Genomic DNA, 22,339 nt, shown 5'->3' with positions numbered 1-22,339 from the left:
AAGTGAGGCAGAAATGTATGTTTAATGCTGTAAGAATTAACAAACCAAATTTTGAGAAATGGCAGGACATGATTAAAAAACCCACACTTACACATTAAGCTAACTGAAAGAAACCATACTAAAAAGGTTATATACTGTATGATTCCATTTATTTGACATTCTTGAAAAGGCAGAACTATAGGGACAAAAACCAAATCAGTAATTGCTCTGATGTTGAGGTCAGGTAATGTGGAGGGTTTTTTTGAAAAGATGGTACTGTTCTGTCTGACAGTGGTGGTGACTAAATGACGTTTACCAAATACATTTAACAAAGCTTGCAGAATTACACACCCAAAATGGTGAATCTTACTGTCTCTATATTATACTCTTAAAATATAGGACAAATATAGTTGTCCTTATTTAAGGACAATTTAAGGACAAATATGGGTTGAAAATGATAATGAATGTTGACAGGAGCAAATAGAAGAAAGAATTGTTAAAATTAATGACAATATATTAATCAAAAACTTTGAAATTTTCAAACCTATGCAAGAAGATAACATACGTGGAATATAAATACATGTCTGAGGACTATATACATGTAATTTTATAAAACCTTTCAGATGTATAATGACATAGTTAGATTAGCTTTCAGGATGTTTTGTTAGTTGCTTTCAAGCTGGGATGGTTAAGTGAATAGGAAACATGAGTCTCTAACACCATGTTTAATCTGTTACGGACTAGAAAAAAATAACATTCAAAAAATTAAAGGATCACATCAATACTGACCTGCTCAATATCAGAAATAAGCATTCTAGGTCTCTTATAAGCAAACAAGAGTAGGTCTGAGCAAATTTGAATTGACTAGAAGATGGTTAATTCTGAAATGCTGAACCACTTTCTGAGGTTTAGTTAAATTAACTGGAATTTAGTTTTCAATTTACTGCACTTGTCCTGCTTTGAGATATAGTCCATCATGTGCAGTGTCAGTATTCAGGAAAAAAAAAAAGTTTCCAAACATTGATGGGCACTGACGTTGAGGATAATCTTCTTGTGTGAGGGTTAAACTTACCATGTAGGAGTGGGCAACAGAAGAGTTGGGCAGGCTTTGTATAAGCCCTCAGCTTTTTGCCCTAAGAACATAACCTCCCCAGAAATTTGTGGCTTTACAGGGGTGACCACAATAACTTGACTCATACCACTAACCCCCAGCCTTTGACAAAACCAGCTAATTTCTTGACTCTGTCAATATTCATACCATTTGACAGCCAGCTATGGAAACAAGCTCATCTTATTCCTGGTGAATGTGTGTCAGTAATGATACCTTTGTGGGATTTAAGTACCACCTGCAATGTCTTGTTAGTGATGTACTGGTTTTGTTCTTGAACACTCAGTGGGGAACAGACCAAGTTTCCCAAGCCCTTCATCTACACTTGCATTCCCAGATGAGTTCTGAAAATGGGATAACTCCATGCTGCACTGCAGGGTACACACTGTGAAAACCACCCATGTCTGAACTAAGGGAAAAAAAGAGTTCAGAAAATAAATGAGAACTTAAAATTTGTCTTATTATTTCATCACCTCATGGGATATCATCTCTCTCTGAATATAGACATACATGGTACTAAGCCTTGGTCTCTTAGATCTTTTTCTTGTCTCCAGTCTGTTTGTATCTTTAAAAATAGGAGTTAATTTGGCACTATCTACATGTTAAACATTGATAAAACTAGTAAAAAGCCAGAGGAGCTTCCATTATAATGAAAGTAAGGTATCCTGTAAGAATAAACAAAATTGGCTACTTATCATGCCATTATGAATATTTAAAATTTGTTTATTTACTACTTAAGGTACTATACATTCCTTGTACTCATCTGGATAAGTTCAGTAATGCTGTGGTAACAAACAAGTCCCCATCTCTGAGCAGTTTATTCCTTATTCACATATGGTCTCGGCGACCCTTCTGGGCAGCTGTCCTCCGTGTGTTTTTCCAGCATCCCAGGCTGCTGTGGTCTCATGGCATCTCCAACTCAACCCATGCTTCTGTGGTCCCTGAGGAAGAGTGGGCACCAGCTCAGAAATGTTTCCTCCTGGAAGTGGCACACATCACATCACCTCTGTCCATATTTCCCTGACCAAAACTAATCACATAGCCAAAGCAGACCTCAAAGGGCAAGAAAGTGCAACTCTTCACCAACACTGAAGTAGAGAAGAACTAGCTAGTGGGAAACATCAGAAATTTCTACCAGTCATCAACAAGTAAAGATGCCACAAATCAACCTATTCAAGCAAAGCCAGTATACTAGGGAATGTGTTTTAAAAATGTATTAATTTATGATTGATCATGCAGTTCTTTACTGAATAAACCAAACCAATTTATTTTTTCCAATCTGTGGTCAAAAATGTAAATGATTATCATGTGTACATAAACACATGTACATAACTTAAAAAGCTTCCAACTTTCAATTAGAATACCCAGTTAAATACTCCCACTTCACTGAAGTAACACAATTAATATGAAATATTAATTAAAATAACAGAAAAAATATGAAAAGTAATCACTTAATATCTAGCTGTGCTCAAAAACGAAATGAGCATTTACTAGACCAGGAACTATAACAAATTGCTAAGAGAAATCAAAAGAAAGGCCACGATGCCAAAAGGAGGCCACTGTGAAAAGATGTGACCCAGGGTCCACAGAAAAAACTTTTCCTAAGGAAAGATAGTTATTAGAGCAATTAATACATGATCAAGTCTTCTGAATGAAATTTCCCCAATTAGACAATAAACATTGGTTTAAGGCACTGCTGTTTGGAGTGATTTATTACATTGCATTATTGCAGTAAAAGCTTAACCAGTACGAAAGTCAAAACCAAGTGTTTGGAGTCAAACATGCTTAGAAACACTTTTGTTAAATAGACAGCAGTTGGTTATATAAAATAATTATTCACTTCAGTACAACACCACATTGAGCATCTACCTACATGCCACATAAGACACTACTAAAAATTAAGTATAAATGTTATTAAATAGATCCCACATTAAGATTAATTTTTTTGGAAAATTGGGCTTTCTTTAATTGCTTTATAGAGTACACTCATGCCCATTTATGTACAGATAATCCTACTTTGGATGACACTGATTTTGAAAAAGCTTAAAAAGTTAGGTTTTCCTATTCATTAAGAATCTAAATAATCATAATTTTATTTTTCTCAGTGTCCAGGTTTTCAACATTTGTGTAAGTTGAAGTTTTAAGAATATTGATCTGAAAGTATTATTGAAAATATACCATGTGAGAACAAATAAACATCTTCAAAATATAAAATAGAAGAACCAGTGCTTATAAGGCACCCCACACTGAGGGACTCAGAGTAAGAGGAGAGGAGTTAAATAAAAAGACGATGGTGTCTCTTTTAAGGGGTTGCTATTTAAGCCTAGTTTTATGTTTATGTTCCTTTTTTTAGACAGCTTTATTGATGTTTCACTGACATAAAATAAACTGTACATAATTAAAGTATACAAGTTGATCATTTGACACATGAGCATATGTACTAATGAACCATCACCACAGTCAGGACACTGAATAGATCCAACATGTTTAATGTGTCCTCCTGCCCATCTGTAATCCCTTCCTTATTCCCCACTCACTTTCGATAAGGTTAAACTTTGGGGTTCCATTATAAGGCCTCTTACTTAGTAGGCTCCCAATAAATTTGGTTGAACAAAACTTTATTCTAGGAAATACTGTGCTTTCTCATTTTTATTATCAGAAATATCTATCAAAGTATTTTCAGGCATGCAACTCTATGAAATAGTTATTGTTATTATTCTTATTCCTTTATATAAAAGGGGAAACAAAGGATTAGAGAAGTTATGCAACTTATTCGAACTAATATCGTTTTGAAATTCAGACTCAGAACCTCACAAAATTTGTAGATGCTCACTAAACACCTGTTGAATAAATGTCTTTAAAAGTCTGCAAAACTTTGTGAGCCCCCTGAACCCCTGCAGTTGTAAATTTCTTAAGACCAGGAATATAGCTGTCATATAATTTTTTTTTTTTTTTTTTTTTTTTTTGCTGTACACGGGCCTCTCACTGTTGCGGCCTCTCCCGTTGCGGAGCACAGGCTCTGGACGCGCAGGCTCAGCGGCCATGGCTCACGGGCCCAGCCGCCCCGCGGCATGTGGGATCTTCCCAGACCGGGGCACGAATCCATGTCCCCTGCATCAGCAGGCGGACTCTCAACCACTGCGCCACCAGGGAAGCCCTGTCATATAAATTTTACTATTAAGGAATCTTCGTATCCCCAGCGTCTAGTCCATTGTTTTTATATAGTCAGTGCTCAACGATGGTGACCTGCAACTAATGCATTTCCTATGAAACAATGAATAATTATTCATATAAGAATAATTCATATAATTATTCAGTATTCATATAAGAACATAGATTGATTTATTACTTTTCAGTTAGCCTGTGTTTCATCACCCACCTGAATCACTCAGAAATAGCTGTTTCCTAAGCTTTGAGTGGGAGAGGAGATTCTCTGTATAGTGATGTTCATTCAATCCTTACAGATCAGCTTCATACCACGTGTCTCCAATGAATCCTTCACCCTCCCCTGTGTCCTCCATGCAGGGACTTAGAGGGTTCCCGCCACTCTGCTAAGGCAGTTAGCACACTTCCATCTGCTTGCTAACGTCAAAATATCTGTTGCCCGGGCTTCCCTGGTGGCGCAGTGGTTGAGAGTCCGCCTGCCAATGCAGGGGACATGGGTTCGTGCCCCGGTCTGGGAGGATCCCACATGCCGTGGAGTGGCTGGGCCCGTGAGCCATGGCCGCTGAGCCTGCGCGTCCGGAGCCTGTGCTCCACAACGGGAGAGGACACAACAGTGAGAGGCCCGCGTACCAAAAAAAAAAAAAAAAAAAAAAAAAAAAAAAATCTGTTGCCCCTTTCTCTTGTTCTTGTCCTTACGCATTAATACCTTTCTAATTCCTTCATTGCCATTTTTTGGAGTTTTGGGATGGAGAGAAGATAAACATGTATTCAACAGGACTTCGGGATCTAGAAAACATTTAGATTAATGGTTGGCAGACATGAACTGAAGACATGAGTTGCAGTGTTCACTTTTTTGCTATACATGATGATATTTCATTATCTATAGAATGAGTGAATTAAACTAGGTGAAGACTTACAGATGTTCTGGGAAGAATACAGATGTTCTGGGAAGAATACTTCCAGGAGATGTGAAATAGGAGTTTATGAGTAAAGAAAGTTTATTGCCAAATTACTTAGGATAAGACAGGCTTAATAAGATTGAAGAATTTTTTGCTGCAGACACTTCAATGTGTTTGCACTCGTGGATTTAAAGAGGCAGTAGCAGAAGCAGTGTTTCCCAAAGTAGTCTGACTAAGGAACGCTTCTTACACATGCACACAATTAATACCTCTCCTATATAGTGTTCCTTGGAAGAGAGTTTAGAAAATTCTGACCTAGATGATTGCTTCCAAATTTTGAGTTTCTGTGACTCCAAATTAAGTAACAAGAACATTTTAGGAATTACATTTGTTAATAACTTTCTTATTTCTAATGATTTAAAGATAAAATGAAGAAGGATTTTGCGTAAGGAAAAAATACATACAAATATGTGTGTATATATACACAAGTAGACACACATATATACATATGTATATGTATACATACATATATAAATATACGAAATAATGGCAAATAAAACTAATAACTTAAGACTTTTTTTTAACCACTTCTTGATGCAAATGATAATTCTAAGCCTCAGCACGGGGAATAGAAAGAATAAAGAAGCATAGTTCCTTTGTCATCCTCTGCAATTATGGCCTTAGTTGACATAATTCAGAGAAGAAACCGGATGTCATGGATGGCATAGAAATATATTATTACCCTTTTCTCATGTTGCTGTCAGTGGTGGCTTTTTTCTCTGGGGCTCTGTGGTCCTTGTCCATCACTGTGGTGAGGAATGACCCAGCCCTTGAAAGGGTTTTCTTTACTCCTTTCTCTATTCCATCTGCTTATTGAAAAAGAATAAGATAGGAGTTTCTTGTCTCTTCTCTTGTCTATTAGAAGCAGAGGTAAGAGGAAAAATTTTAAATGTAGTATGCCTTGCTATGTGCTGGACATCACATTAAAACTTTTATACATTTTATTTCTTAATTAAAATCACCATAAAGGGTAGATATTGTTATGTTAATTCACCTCAAATCAATTTTTGGAAGGGGGGGAGAAATATCCATATTTGAATATCTCCAGTGTATAAAAAAAGAAATGGAACAATAAGGTAAGGTAACTCATCTGTTTCAACATAATTGGTGATTGGTTGGGTCAGAAATGGAATTTGGGCCTGTCAGACTCTGACAGTTGGGCTCCTTCAATTCTAAGCACCCCACATAGTGCACCCATGATTTTAACAAAAATTGACCTCTACCGTGTATATTGTTTTCAATTGCTTGATTCATATGCATTGTGAATCTATTTTCATCTAATTACACATTCTTTTACAGTAACATTTTAATGGATTCAGTCTTTCATCAAATGGATAAACAATAATTTATTATGGTCTACTGTTGGGGACAGCAGACTTCCTTTGTAAAGGGTCAGATGTTAAGTGTTTTAGGCTCATGGGTTACTTGGCAACTACTTTGTCACAGCAACTAATCAACTTTGATGTTGTAACGGGAAAGCAGTTATAAACCCAGATTTATGATCCAGATTTATTTACTATAAGTACTCTTCTTGAAAAAATCCTGTATATGAACATTAAGAAGCTTGTGCATACATATAGTGGTCAATTAATATTTGAAAAGAAAGTCAAGAACACTCAATAGAGAAAAGACAGTCTTTTCAATAAATCGTGTTGGGAAAACTGGATATTCACATGCAAAAGAATGAAACTGGACTCCTACCTTTCTCCACTCACAAAAATTTACTCAAAATGGATTAAAGACTTAAATGTAAGACCTGAAACCGTAGAACTCCTAGAAGAAAACAGGGAAAAAGCTCTTTGACATTGGTCTTGGCAATGATTTTATGGATATGACATCCGAAGCACAAGCCTCCAAAGCAAAATAAACAGGTAGGACTACATCAAACTAAAAGGAAGGTGATCGATAAAATGAAAAGGCAACCTACAGAATGGGAGGAAATATTTGCAAACCACATATCTGATAAGGGATTAATATCCAAAATATATAAAGAACTTATACAACTCAAGAGCAAGAAAACCAAATAATTCAATGTATAAATGGGCAAAGGACCTGAATAGACATTTTTCCGAAGAAGATATTCAAATGGCCAACAAGTACATGAAAAAGTGCTCAATATCACTAGTCCTCAGGGAAATGCAAATCAAAACCATGAGATATCATCTTACACCCATTAGAATGGCTATTATCAAAAAGTCAAGAGATAGCAGGAGTTGGTGAGAATGTGGAGAAAAGGGAAGCCTTGTGCTCTGTTGGTGAGAATGCAAACTGGTGCAGTCACTATGGAAAACAGAGAGTTCCTCAATAAATTAAAAATAGAACTACCATATGATCCAGCAATTCCACTTCTGGGTATATAACCAAAGGAAATGAAATCACTATCGTGAAGAGATATCTGCACCTCCGTGTTCATCGCAGCACCATTTACAGTAGCCAAGACATGGAAACTATCCAAGTATCTATCCATCATGGATAAAGAAAATGTGATACACACACACACACAATGGAATGTCATTCAGCCATAAAAGAAGGAAATTCCCATTTGCAACAACATGGATGAAACTTGAGGGCATTATGCTTAGTGAAATAAGAGAAAGACACTTATGATCCCACTTAAATGTGGAATCCCACTTATGATCCCACTTAAATGTGGAATCTATAAAAGCCGAACTCATAGAAACAGAGAGCAGATTTTCAGGGACAGGAGGTGGAGGGGGAGAAAATGGTAAAGGTAGCCAAAGGGTACAAATTTCCAGTTATAAGATGAATCAGTTTCTGAGGATGTAATGTAAGGTAATGTACTTACGTGAATATAGTTAACAATACTGTATTACATATTTGAAAGTTGTCTAAGAGAGATTTTAAAAGTTCTCTCCTCACAAACACACACAAAATTGTAACTATGTGAAGTAATTGCTGTATTAACTAACCTTATTGTTGTAATCAGTTTGTAACATATGCATGTTTAAAATCATTACATCGTAACCTTAAACTTATACAACGTTATATGTCAATTACATCTCAATAAAGGTAGAAGAAAAGAAGCTCATGGAAGTACCTTTGGTTAACTCCAGGGCGTAGGACGAAATGGAATAAGGGAATTTATGGCTTTTCTTTATGTGTTTTTACATTGTTTCACCAGTTACAATGAGGAAATTCCATTTTTAAAAAAATTAAGTTTCAAACAGTGATTCACTTCAGTGATCCAGAGCATATTACCCTCTGGCTACTTTTTATTTTTAACAATCACAAGATACACTTCTTGGGTGAGCTACATCTACTGCCTCCTAGTGCATACCATAAAAAGACAGGGATTGTTAAGCAATATAATGCAATTTCTTATTTTCCCAACATAGGATTGACATTAATAGAACAACAACCAAGCCAAAATAGTAATATTCTGAAACCAAATTTATCTTTTTACTAGACATATTCCAACATTTAACTGAGTTAACTTATTCCTTTACCTGAGGACATACAATACAAATTATTTATATTGAAGGATACTGAATGAGGTTATAGTGATCCAGTTTAAATGTTTAAATGTCTGTGAGTTGGGGCTGGAGAAATGTAGCTGTTATTATTTTGAGTTTACATTTGATTTCATCAGTATTTATTAACCTTTATTTCACATACATCCCCCCACCCAGGGAGCATTTTCAGTTATTTTTTCCCCTAATTGCCCCCCCACCATGAAATATTAATACCACTGTTATACTGTGTATCTGTTTATGTGCTGTATGTATATCTATGTTTTATACATAAAAAGAGTAAAACCATTTCACTCTCCAAGAATGAATTTCATCCACTTACGGGTAATATTGTTCCCTTTGAAAATGCATGGATTAAACCTACTTCAATTCTTTTCCAAGAATTGGACTGATGCTCCATGAAGTAGAACTTCAGGGATGTGATGACTGTTTAGTAGCGAAGACCCCAAACTGCTTCTGAGGAGCCTCCTTTGGTTTAGCCTTGAGCAGAAATCGGGAACTTTTTCTGTCATACACACACCCATGCCAAGCTTCTCAGCTTTCATAACAAGATGTCACTCTTTCCCTCATTGGCTAAAGCCCATGGATTCTCATTTAACCAGCAATATAATGGTCGCTGTCTATGTACTCCTGAGGAGATATAGTCTGAAATCCACTTGCCTCAGGACTTATCAAAATCTATGTACTGAGGATAGAGTCTATCAATTCTGTACTCTCAAAATCAATTCTTCAATTAGATTAAACCTATAAAGAATGCCATTTTGTGAGCCCCTAATTTGTCCAAAGAACTACTTACTTACTTTTACTGAATTAAAATCTACTACTAATACCATGCTTGTACACTAATGGCCATTTTAAGAAACCATCCCACACAATTCATTATGGTATTTTACTGTCAGAAAGTTCCAGAAGTCGTAGCTCATTACATAGGATGACTCCTCTTCACAAACATGGGAGCAGAGATCTTCATTCTATGAATGGACGGGTGTCTCTTGAGCAACACATTTGTTTTTTTATGGACATAACGAATGATATTAACTTCATGGTCTCTAACAAATAGAACAAATGTTAGAGAAGGTATTTTTCCATCCTAGTCTAACTTCCGACTTCATCTGTCCATATTCTCTTTTTCACCTTAATCTGATTTCAATTTTCATTTTGTTGTTAATTTGTATTTTAAGATAATTTTATGGCTGAGCAAAATGCATGCAGAAATGTGTACAAATTGTACATATAAGCCTGAGTAAACTTCACAGAACAAATGCGTCTATGTAACCAGCACACAAATGAAGAAATAGAACATCACCAGAATCCCTCTCCTGTCTCTTCTCAGTCAGTGCCCCCAAACCCGACAAGATAATCACTGTCTTGACTGCTAACACTACTGATTAATTTTGCCTGACTTTGAAGCTTATATATATGAAATCCTATAGAGCATAAGGTTTAGTGTCTGGATTTTCTCATTCAGTATTATGCCTGTGCAATTCGCTAATGTCACAGGTAGAAATACTTTATCCCCATTGATGTGTAATATTCCATTTTATGAATACACCTAAGTTTAATTTTTATCTTATTATTAATGGACATTTAGGTTGTTTTCAGTGTGCAGCTACTACAAGTAGCTCTTGTGAAAGACTTCTGGTGAACATACTACAAAGTTCTACAAACCATATATTTAAAATGGGCCATATCTCTGCCCAAGTTCAGTTTTCCAAAATAGTCAAACCAATTTACACTCCCACTAGCAGTAAATAAACATTTCATTTACTTCACGCCCTCACCAACACCTGGTATTTTGTTTTATTCATCCTGGTAGATGCATAGTTGTATCTCATTATGGTTTAATTTGCATTTCTCTGATGACTAATGAGGGTGAGCAACTTTTCATGCTTACTGGATATTTGGATTTTCTCTTTTTGTAAAGTGTCTATTCAACTTTATTGCCCATTTTTCTATGAGGTTATTGATTTCAATTTTATTTTTCTTACTGGATTCAATGCAGTTATAAAAAACTATCATCTTTGTAAAACAAATTTGGGTATAAACAGACACAAATAAGTGAAAAAAATAAAGTAGATGTCAAGTCCAAACTAACAATAAGCAAAGCATTTGGGGCATAGGACTTGACAGTTTAGTTCTAACAAACTGTAGAGGAGGCTTGAAGGGTTAATAGCACCATTTTTATGCAGAAAGGACATAGCATATCCATCCTAAGTCTGATGTTATTGTCAATCCTCAGTGATCCTTTGTGCTGATCAAGGTTTAGTCACTGAAGAACTTCATGAAACTTATTCTGAATAAGTTAAGAACCATTGGAATTGGGCAGTCACATATGAGAGGTACAGTTAGTAACAGCATTCTTATGCCCAGTATACTGTAGAATTTCATTGTGTAAATTACTGTTCATTTAAAAATATTTATGTGCTAAAGGATAAGTCAGCAGCAGTTACCTTTTTGGGGTTAAAATGATAACTTTAAAAAATGTAGTCTAAATTTTCGACTATAGATTAGTCACAATGTATAAAATCTGTGCTAAGCTATGGCTTTAGGAAAATTAATCAACCTAGAACTAGGAACTCTTTAGTTATAAAAGGACATTATAGTTTTAATTTAATGGATAAATCAATTAAGGTAAGGTATACAATAGAATGCTTCATATTTTCAGGAAATATGAAAACATCTTTTAATGGTCAAAAACAACACTGAGGACTCAAGAAAATAGTCATGATTATTACATGGGTCCTAGAACAAACCATATTATACTTAATTTAATACCACCTACCAAATTGTTAAAAAGTTACAACATTTCAAAGAAAGAAATTTAATAAGAACTGTTGAACAAAAGTATTTGTTACAACTCAGACCTTTCCCTCTTACCAGTAGCACAATAATCATGAGAGCCACTCAGTCAAACAATGTAATTTTAACATTATAGGTAGATATTAATTGAATGAAGAAACATGCATTAAACAGGGACCCCTAAAAAGACAAAATGAAGACTAAAGGGTTTTATTTTGAGGATCAGTAAATAAATAGATGAGATAATTATTCTAGCCAATGGAATCCAAAATTATGAATTTCAATTTTCAAGGTTAAAGCACATAAATGTTTGACTTCCGGGACATCATCAGGGAATTTGATATTCTACTTAGTATTTTTAATTTATCAGCTAAGTAAATCTTGTCTTTTTAAATATAAACAAATTTTTGTCTCAGCGTTTGTATTTATTAAATTTGAGTATATAATCCTTTGCTTTCTTCAACTGGTTTATTGACTATAATTTAATTGTTTTTGTGAAAACACAAATTCAGCAGTATAAATGAAACTATTTATGGTTTCTATTAATGGTGTAAAGCACTATTATAACATGCAGAGGTGTAAGTAGCAAGCCCTTTTAGAGTTACTGTGGAGAAACAGAGTTGGTAGTTACAGGTCTTAGCTAAAAGTCGTCATTTGTGCCAGCAAGAGTCCTAAGAGGGTGTTAAGGGACTACAGATGCTCTATGGTCCCCCAGGACCAAATTGACAGCAAAAAGCCAATGTCAAATGAAAAATAACTTACATACAATAATAGTTGCAACTACGTGAATCATGGGGTCATGGAGTTATGGGGTCAGGAACTGTATTCAACTTTGAGATACTTTACAAATTTCCAGTGTTATCAAAAGGCTTTATTTGTGCTATTTTTCAATCTGTAAATACAGTTCTCCCAAAACAACTGAGGAATGGCCATGTGTGGAGCTATATACTAAATTTTTTCTCTAACTTATTGGGTGGTTATTAATAGTTGAATGAATTATTTAAGCACACATTTCATTTTAATTTAATTCCTAACTTTAAAACAGAGAAGCTTGAAGGATAATATTTTTGTCTTTACAGTGAGAGTCTCAAGGAGGAAGAAGAGATTAGAAAACTTGCAATCACTTGCCATTAGTTGGAGAAAGCAGATTCCAAATTGTGATGACCAATGTTAAAAGATCTCAGATCATTAAATGCAAGTTGGGCCGTGCATTTCTGATTGTTACAGATCCAGTTTTGTCACTGATGGGATGAGTCAAGGCTGAGGGTGCCCAGCAGTAGCCAAGGCATTTCTGTGATTTATTTATCTTACGTTAAATAGTAGGAGAGGGGGTTGCCAGTATGTTTACCTTTAGTTGTGACATAAGGTCATAATAACTGAAATGAGAGAGTCAAAGTCTCTCTTTCTAATTTTCATTGAAAAATAATATGCACATTTGTATTGTGATGCCTCAAGGAGTTTCCTTAATTTGCTATGAACCCTTTTATTTCAAATCACGTTTACTTTGAGAGACCGATATACAGTTCCTTGAATCATTTTCACAAATCTATTTTTCCAACTCTTAATATTCCAGTTATGAAAAGTAAGATTTGATGAAATATAAAGGACAGAATGGACAAGAGACTCTTCTCTGCCCCACTCCCCTCCACTGGCTTTTTTTTTTTTTGAAAACTTCCTAGCTAAGGATGTCAAGGTAGTGAACAGATTCATTTATTTATTGACTCATTCAACAAACATTCATTCTTTGGACACCTATACTGGTGTCAGACATGAAATTTTTATGAACAGAACAAATTATTTTAAATCCCTGTTTCTAACATGTAAGATCAAAGAAGAATCATCACAAATGTCTTTTGGCTAACTATGGAATGAATGTCAAGCTTTTTGATTTAGAATTCTTGTTCTAAAAGTAAGATTGCTTTTCCCAGGTTTGATATTTTATTGTCCCCGCTGCAGGGCATGCTGGCATAGAACTAGAGTTATAAGCCTAAAAGCATTCAATCATGTAATTAGAACACCACCATGGGAACCACTCAATGCTATTGCATCCAGACCCTGCATACTGCCACCCCTGTCATGAGTATCCGACCCCTTTGGCTTTTATAGGGGACTCTCACCAAGACATGAATTGGAGAAGACCTCACAAACAAAAAAGGCGTTTGAATGCCATATACCCAGAAGATGACTAATATTTACCACATTTTACAGGTGGAGAAATGCAAGAAAGGGAGAAGTTCTTACTAGCTGTTGTATCTTCATTCTGATTATGTGTTCTTTTACCAGTTCTTTTAAAACATCTTCTCTCCCGACACTCACACTAAATATATGACTATAAAAATAAATTATTTATAATTTATTTAAAATAAGTTGAATAGTTCTAATGAAATATATATTTTATATGAAGTACACAGAGATTTTCTTCCATTCCTTCAATCTACAGTAGTTAATAAAATATGTAGCTAAAAATTCCACAGCGTGGGAACCTACTTAGTGGTTATGGCAGCGATGCATATTTCTGGAAGTAATATATGGCTACTGTACTTAAAATTTTCATGTTATTTTGGAGATAGGACATTTAAATATATCTTAGAAATATAATAAAAATTATTATGGATATATAAACTTTTACCATACTGATTACAAAGATAAATTAGATGATATTTCATGTAATTATAATGTAACATTGTTTAATAAGACAGTCTTACTATTTCTTAAAAATACAGTTTTAAAAAGTAATCAGTTAGGGCTTCCCTGGTGGCGCAGTGGTTGAGAGTCCGCCTGCCAATGCAGGGGACAGGGGTTCGTGCCCCGGTCTGGGAATATCCCGCATGCCGCGGAGCGGCTGGGCCCGTGAGCCACGGCTGCTGGGCCTGCGCGTCCGGAGCCTGTGCTCCGCAACGGGAGAGGCCACAACAGTGAGAGGCCCGAGTACCGCAAAAAAAAAAAAAAAAAAGTAATCAGTTAGCATGGGATTCTTGGCTATCACCAAATCTTCATTTGCTAATTGTTATTTTCGCAAATTATCTTTTAATATCATATATGATCAAACATAAGGAACATCATTTCCCAAATTATACCTTAAAAAAGAGATGTTTATCTTATATTGATATCATTATAGATCTCTTATAATGGAACATTCATGAAAAAACTTTAATTTGATCAAAAAAGTATTTTGGGAAAAAGACATATTTGCCTGAAATTACATCAATCAATGTTAGTTTGGATGTGTGGACAAATTACCTGATAATTTGTTAAAAGGCAGGCAAAAGAATTTAAGACAGATTTAATTATTCCTAAGTGTGTGGCATTACAATCTGAAGTGTTTGCAGTTAAAAAGTAGCAAAAGTTGTGAAGAAGAACACTTTCTTTTGATAACATATTTTGGGAAAATGAAGGAATCACCATACAGTTGTTTACACTTATACGGTAGGCTTATGTGACATTTTATTTTGTAGTTCACTATAAAGCTAGCATTAAGCATATATACGTATATACTTTACATGTGCTTGTAAAGGACTATACTTATGTTCACACATGCAATTATATATGTAGATATATGACTATTTTTGTGTATGTATATATATTGTCATTACATTCTTTTCTACATATATAGAAAAGAATGCTTAGTTTTTATGAATATGAATTTATTAATATGAATTAATCATTATTTATAATTAATACAATTATTAATTTTATTAATATGAATTTATTTCTCCTTAATTTGATATATTGATTTAAGTTTATAATTGTAATTTTGTCCATAATTATGGCATTTTTTGTTTTTTGTCTATATGCAAGCATTACTCATGAAACCATTTGTTCCTTTCCCACAGAATGTTCCTTTAACATAAAAAGAGAGAATTAGATTAAGTTACATGATTTCCATATAAGGTTCCAGTGTATGTCCCTTTCACGTTTTAAGAAACTGAGTCAAAATGAAATTAGAAGTGGGGAAGTTAAGACCTCACCATAGAATAGATGCTGTACATATAATTATGTGAACAGGTCCACTTCGATGCCTAAAATAGGTCTTGACGTTCTACACATTTAAAGTAATTTGCCAGTAAAACTTCACTTAAGCATATATATTCCTTGACGTTATATCTTTAAAAGTAGTTAGGAAAACTAGCATGACCTGGGAGTCCAGGCTTGTGATTTTGAGCCATGCTGTGGGGTTTCCTCAAACTGGGGAGGGGTTGATTTTTATTTGTGATTAGACGACATCATATGAACTGCAAATCAGCAGAGGGTGGAGGCAAACCCGTGTGTTACTACCTGGCAAAGCTTTCACTGCAATCCCAAGAATGGGGTGAGTTAGGAAACCTCTGATCTCATCAGCGTGGGGTTCAACTCAAAAGACAAGATGGAAATTTTTAAGAGTATTTTGAAGGATGAAAGGCAATCTCTTACCCTAAAAGTTAAGTCAGTGGCTCATGTCACCTAGGACAAGAGAGAAGAAACCAAATATATTTGTTCTTTAAAGCTTTAACATGCTCATTTTCTCAGAGTACCTTATTTTTCCTTCATGTTCTCCACTTTATCCCCCCCGTGCCTGATATCCCCAAGTATCAGGCACATGTTACTTAATAACTGTTTGTTGTGTGAATAAATGACTGTGCAAACCTCTCAAATCTATCTTCAGTCTGCACCCTAAATTCACTTTCTCCATTGCTTATAGGTTATTATGCAAAAAAATACTTTAATAATAAATTGTAATGTTTTCTCTATTGAACACATATCTTTTATTTTCCTATGTATATTTTAAAACTAATATTATTTTTATTAAGGTAAAAAACATCTCATAGTGTTCAAAAAAAGGGTGTTCAAATTCTTAAAAACTAGCACAGATTTCCTCTTAAGTCCCAGTTTCAATCCCCACAGGAAAACACTTGACTCTTTCAGTGGATTTTTATTGTAATACTTACATGTGTTTTTCTAAATGGTTTGCTTATCCTACTATTTCTTTATTTAGCAATTTCATACATTGTTTATTAACTATGTTATAATAGTTGAGAATTTAGTTGTTTTGCACATACATGCACCGTCTTTCCCTATTGCCCACCCTCCATATGCAGCTATATTGTAGTTTATGGTTACTCTCTTGTCAGTGTTACCATTATTCTGATTATATTCACATTTGAATGGAGTGCTATATTATTATTGTTTCTTTTTTCATAACCTTTTGTTTTTCCTGGAGTTATTAATATCATTTTTTCAATTTGTTTAGTATACTTTGTACCTACTGTAAATTATTCATAAATGTTCCCAAATGATCTTTCAAACTGAAACAATCAGAATGGTCTAACTGCGGGACTTCTCTGGTTGTCCAGTGGTTAAGACTCCATGCTTCCACTGCAGGGGGCATGGTTTCTTCCATAGTCTGGGAACTAAGATCCCACATGCCGCGCAGCACAGCCAAAAAGAAAAAAAAGAATAGTCTGACTGCGTTAACAAACAACTCCTAAAAATCTCAGTGGCTTATCTCAGTGTAAGTTTATTACTTGCTCGTGTCACAGCCCAATGTGTGACAGTTAGGGTTTCTATGCCACACAATCATTCAGAGCCACAAATACCTTTCATCTCAGAACTTTAGTGTCTTCTAGTGCCTCAGAGCTCTTCAGTTAGTCTTTGTGTCTGGATACTAATAAGGAAAGAAGGAAAGCATGGAGGATGTCATAGGTCATTTTATGGGAATGGCCTGGAAGTGGTGTATGTCACTGCTGTGCCCATACCATTGGTTGGAACTCAGTTACATGTCTTCTTACTGGCAAAGGGCTAAGGACTGAAATCCAGTGGGGTGCACAGGAAAAAGAGAACCTGGGATCGGATGAGCACTTCCAGTCTCCACTACATGGGCGTTATCAAAAATTTTTCAGGGCTTCCCTGGTGGTGCAGTGGTTGAGAGTCCGCCTGCCAATGCAGGGGACATGGGTTTGTGCCCCGGTCCAGGAAGCTCCCACAGGCCGCGGAGCGGCTGGGCCCGTGAGCCATGACCGCTAAGCCTGCGCGTCCGGACCCTGTGCTCCGCAACGGGAGAGGCCACAACGGTGAGAGGCCCGCGTACCAAAAAAAAAAAAAAATTGTCAAATGTACATGTACATTAAGTAATTTTTTTCTTTTTTTTTCCTGGAGACTTTCCCTCTGCGATCCAGACTTCTGCTTCTCTCTAGTGCTGTTGTTCTGGAGAATTCACTTCACTGTCTCCTGTGTCGGACCTTCATTTCCTGGGTTCCATCTCTCCCTCTTTCTTGATTTATAAGCTTGTTGGGGGGACCTTTCCTTAGAAACAGTAAAGGAAATATATGTTTGAATCCTTATATGTCTAAAAATATCTTTAATCACACTTGGCTGACATTTTGTATGGGTACACGATCCTCATTTCAAAATAATTTCATTTATAAATCGTGAAGGCATTTAAAGAATCTTCTGGATGCATTATTGCTCTTTTTTTGGTTTATTTTTTTATTTATTTTTATTTTTGCCACTGTCACTTTTTTTTTATTATTGGAGTATAGTTGCTTTACAATATTGTGTTAGTTTATACTGTGCAGCAAAGTGAATCAGCTATACGTATACATATATCCCCTCTTTTTTGGATTTCATTTTCATTTAGGTCACCACACAGCACTGAGTAGAGTTCCCTGTGCTATACAGTAGGTTCTCATTAGTTATCTATTTTATACATATGCAATGAAATTTTTATTCTTTTCCTTTGTATGTGATTTACTTTATGTTTCTGGAAGATGTTTTTTGTGCTTCTCTTTATTCCTGGGCTTCTATTATTTCAGAATGATATGTCTTGTTGTGTTTAATTACTTAATTAAAAAAATTTATTTTCCTGAACATTTCATCTTATAACCCATCTTTCAAATTTGTAAAATTTTGAGTATTTTCAATTTGAAGAGGTTTTTTTTTTTTTTTTTACTGTCTTGAAGGTACATTTCTTTTAAATTCATTTTCTATAGGAGCAGAGTAAAAATGCATGTGTTCAGTTCATCTTGCTAAACGACAATTTACTCTAGTTTACTTTCTCCAGAAAATAAACCTCCAGTCTCCTGGAGGCTGGGGTGAGCAGATGGAGGGACTTATGGTTGGTTGATTGCACGACAGTGCGGAAGGGAACATTGGGTCCAAGCATTCTGAATACAGACGTCTAACCAAGCCCCTGTGTTCACCCCACCAGCTGGCCTCCTTCTCTGGTGGTATTTCCGCCTCCTAAGCATGAGCCTCCCAGGTTACACAGGGAGTTAATGCTTCTCATCCATCAGCCCTCCTACAGGCATGCAGTGTCCAACTCATCCTCTTCCAAATCAGTTACCCAGCCTCCGTATGACTTAGGTTTTTCCAAATCATCCAATGCAGTTTATTTTGTCTCTTGATTTCTCTTCTCCCTTTTATTTGTCTTTATGGTTTCATAACATATAAAAATGTATTTATTCTTGTGTCAGAGGAGTTTGGGGAAGGAAAAATGAAACACGTGATCAATTTACCATTTTTAACTAGAAGTCACCCATGTACATTTATATATCCGTTTACCTCAGTGCTGTGTTTATTCAGTGATAAAACTATTGACAGAAATTACGTCTATCAAATTTGTGCTATGTAAACTCCAGGTGCAGAAAGACATTTATTTTTTATTGCAACACAGGATGCTGTCACCTTGTTTTCATGGTTTTCCAGGGTCTTTTATTCTGCTCTATCTCTGGTCAAAGTGGCCTTCATGAAGTGGCCAAGAATCATTCTGCTCATATTCTCCCACTGCCGTCTCATCTTTGGAACCCTCTGCCCACAGGGAAGGAAAAGTTCCACCCTCTCCAGTAGCTGAATAACATCACAATGTAACACTAGTACCTCTGAGCCTCGGAACCAGAAACACAGGATTTCTGTGGCAGGTGACTCCAGGAGAGTTGTCCCTGCAAGGGTTAACCTTACGAGGCAGCTGACACACTTACTTATCGGGGAAGGGAAGGGTGACAAAGAGAGCAGACGATAAACGTGTGTGTTAGACTTTCTCCCGACAGGAACTTTGTCCATAAACAGAGGGGAGGCAGCACGGTGTCCTGACCACTGTGAGCTCTGTCTTCCAGATCAGCAGACCTGAGTTCTACATTCATGGACTTTTGTGATTCTCGGCACATTGCTGGGACTTCCTCAACCTCAGTTTCTTCTTTCTTAAAAATGGGGACAATAAAAAATAATAGAGGCCTTGCCCCTTTCAAAGCAATATTGTGAAAATCAAATGAGTTGATCTATGGACAATGGCATTATAAAAGCTGTGGAGTATGGGAAATAATATCTATTAGGATTAATGTAATTGAACACATAAACTAGGTGAAGAATACACATTACCATTTTATACCATGTACAGAGAATCATTTTAAATGAATGTGCTATAAAAAGAGGAATAAAGTCAAAGTTGTTTATGTATTTCTTTTATCTCTCTCAGGCCCCATAGATACACACAGCAATAAAAATATTGCTGATGGTGCAAAATAGATTTACTATAAATATATATTCCCAGCATATGTATTTTGAAAATCTACAACCCAAACCTCCAGTAATTTTTCACAGTAGATCAGAATAATTTTTATGAATCGGACCTTACTTTGGAGGAATGGAGTAGATAAGTGCTACCAAAATAATAAATAGAGCCAACATATATACTTCACTGTGCCAGGTGCTGTTCTATGCGCTTTGCTGATATGAACTCATTTACTCACAATAACCCTATGAAGAAAGATATTTTATTATCCCCATTTTCAAGATAAGACCATTGAGGCACAGAAAATAGAACTTCTCCCATATTTTCCTAGTAGAATAGACAGATTCCTGTGAAACCAAATGTTTTCTCCAACACTCCTCTTCTCCACTGCTTTGCTATTGTTTGTTTATTTGCATGTGGTTTTGGCTTTAGGTTCTTTCTTTTCAGATGCCTCCCACAGCACTTCTCCAGGAAGTGTTCTATAGCTGATGTCAGTACCTCTCAGATTGTCTCTAAGGCACCTTGTCAGAACTGGGTCAAACAATTAACATTTTAGCAGTCACCTCATCATTTACCAACATGAATGCAAGCAACATATTTGGAACTTTTTGATTTTCTTCACAGTGGAAAAACTCAATTGCTATTATATGTCTTCAACCTTGGATTCTTACTGTTACCATCAGTCTGTACATCAGGGATGTCAGAGTCTGTCTGAAATGTGACCTCAAGAGAGCCAGCCAGGATCTTGGTTGTGGACAGACGAATCCGAAGTGTCTAGAACAGGGTCGGCCACATAGTAGGTACTTAATAAAGATTTGTTCAGTGAATGTATGTGCTCCCGGTTTCTTCTGATCTCATAGACATGACACCTATTTACTAACCTACGTTATCTCTGAAATGACTTTAGGAGGCAAAGATTAGGGCGGTGCATACTGATTAATGTATTCATATTAACAGATCCTAACTTTTAAAACACGGATTTCCTTCTAAGCCCTTTTATTTCCGGAAGTCTTTGTTTGCTCTCCACTAGCAGTTCCTTGCTTTCTCTCTAGTTAATGAGACATCTCCCCGGCGGAGAGAAATGCAGTGCGTTGGAAGCAGTTCTCCCGGTGCCCAGGGCTCTATGCAAAAGAGAAATCAAAGAAAACACGCAAAAATAAAGGACTAAGAATGAGCTGCCTGCTAGGGCTTGGAGCCCTGCAGTGAAGAGAAGTGAACCAGAAGCCGAGCGCCTTTTGATTAGCCTGAGGTGCGCTCCGCACGTCAGCGTTAGGACTGGGAGACACGCCTTCTTCTCACACAAACCTTCCAGATCCCCGGTCTCCGCGGACTCAGGGGTGGTGCTACAAGTCCGGCCACTTGCAGTCCTGACTGGCAGGGGCTGGGAACCGGCCGGCGTTGCACCGATCCAGCGCCACAGGTTGGAAAAATAGGAGCTGTCCCCAGGACTGTCGCCCTGGAAGGCAGATCGTTGCTGGAGTCGGACCCCAGGAGTCCAAAGGCTTGGGAAGGGGGCAGGAAACCTCTGAAACCCGACACCTCTTGCCGCCGAGGAAACTTCGCAGGCTGGTGAGTTGGGGAAGCCGGGCTGTTATTGCTGGAATGTGTTCCCACCAATTGGGGGTTTGCTGGGCGGCTCGCCTGCGGAAAGGAAGTGAGACGTGGATGAGGGGCCGCAGGCTCGCGGCGAGGGAGCCGGGTCCTGGAGCCTGGTTTTGGGTGTGAGCGCAGTAGCGGGGCGGCTTCCACCGAGATCCAGGTGCAGACGTGATGGGTACGCGGACGTCATCCAAAAACTAGCTGGTTGTCTTTCTTTACTTTGGCTTTTGCCTATCAAACAGCTGGTTCGGATTACAGAAGAACCTAGCACAGCAATGTCAATTTCCTTCCATCTGTATCTCAAAAAAACCCCCAAACAAACAAAAAGCCAAAAACAATTCATCATCGTAATGTGTTTAGAGTTTCGTTTAAGGAGAAGTCATTTCGTGAGGCAAGCCAGGTAAGCGATAGGACATTTCTATGTCCGTCCGGAGGTGAAAGAGCCTCAGAGAACTCAAGAGCAATGTCTGTCTGCCAATTTTTTTTTTTTTCCCCGTGTTCCTTCTGAATTGTGATCAGGGTGTTGCAGTCCTAGAGGGTGTGTACATGTGTGTTTGTTCAACTGGTCACAATAAATTAGCTTCCAAGTGTTTTCCACTCAATACATTATCTCATTATCTGAAAACTATTAAAGCCGGTGAAATGTCCCTAAACAAAAGCTAGAGGCTGTGTTCCTAGGAAGAGGCTGAGTTTGGTTAAAGTCATCACGCTTGTAATACGGATACTGCTTTTTATTTCAAGACCTAAAATGAAGAGT

General features: G+C 36.7%; 1 protein-coding gene across 13 annotated transcripts in view; it reads left to right on the top strand.

Annotated features, from left to right (window-relative positions):
- The first annotated feature begins 21,230 nt into the window (after window positions 1-21,230).
- Window positions 21,231-22,339, top strand: part of RAB27B (RAB27B, member RAS oncogene family) — a 71,473-nt gene continuing 70,364 nt past the window's right edge. For 7 of the 13 annotated variants that reach the window (XM_060170837.1, XM_060170827.1, XM_060170832.1 and 4 more), the window contains exon 1: window positions 21,243-21,552. The gene's annotated coding sequence lies outside the window, so the exon portion shown is untranslated. Of the gene's footprint in view, window positions 21,553-22,339 lie in introns of all 13 variants that reach the window. The other 6 variants (XM_060170840.1, XM_060170838.1, XM_060170835.1 and 3 more) reach the window with 4 other exon arrangements.

Source organism: Lagenorhynchus albirostris, chromosome 14 (assembly GCF_949774975.1).
Source record: "Lagenorhynchus albirostris chromosome 14, mLagAlb1.1, whole genome shotgun sequence".
Classification (NCBI taxonomy): Eukaryota; Metazoa; Chordata; class Mammalia; order Artiodactyla; family Delphinidae; genus Lagenorhynchus; species Lagenorhynchus albirostris.
The sequence above is the reverse complement of the archived record's forward strand: the minus strand, read 5'-3'. Positions and strand labels throughout refer to the sequence as shown.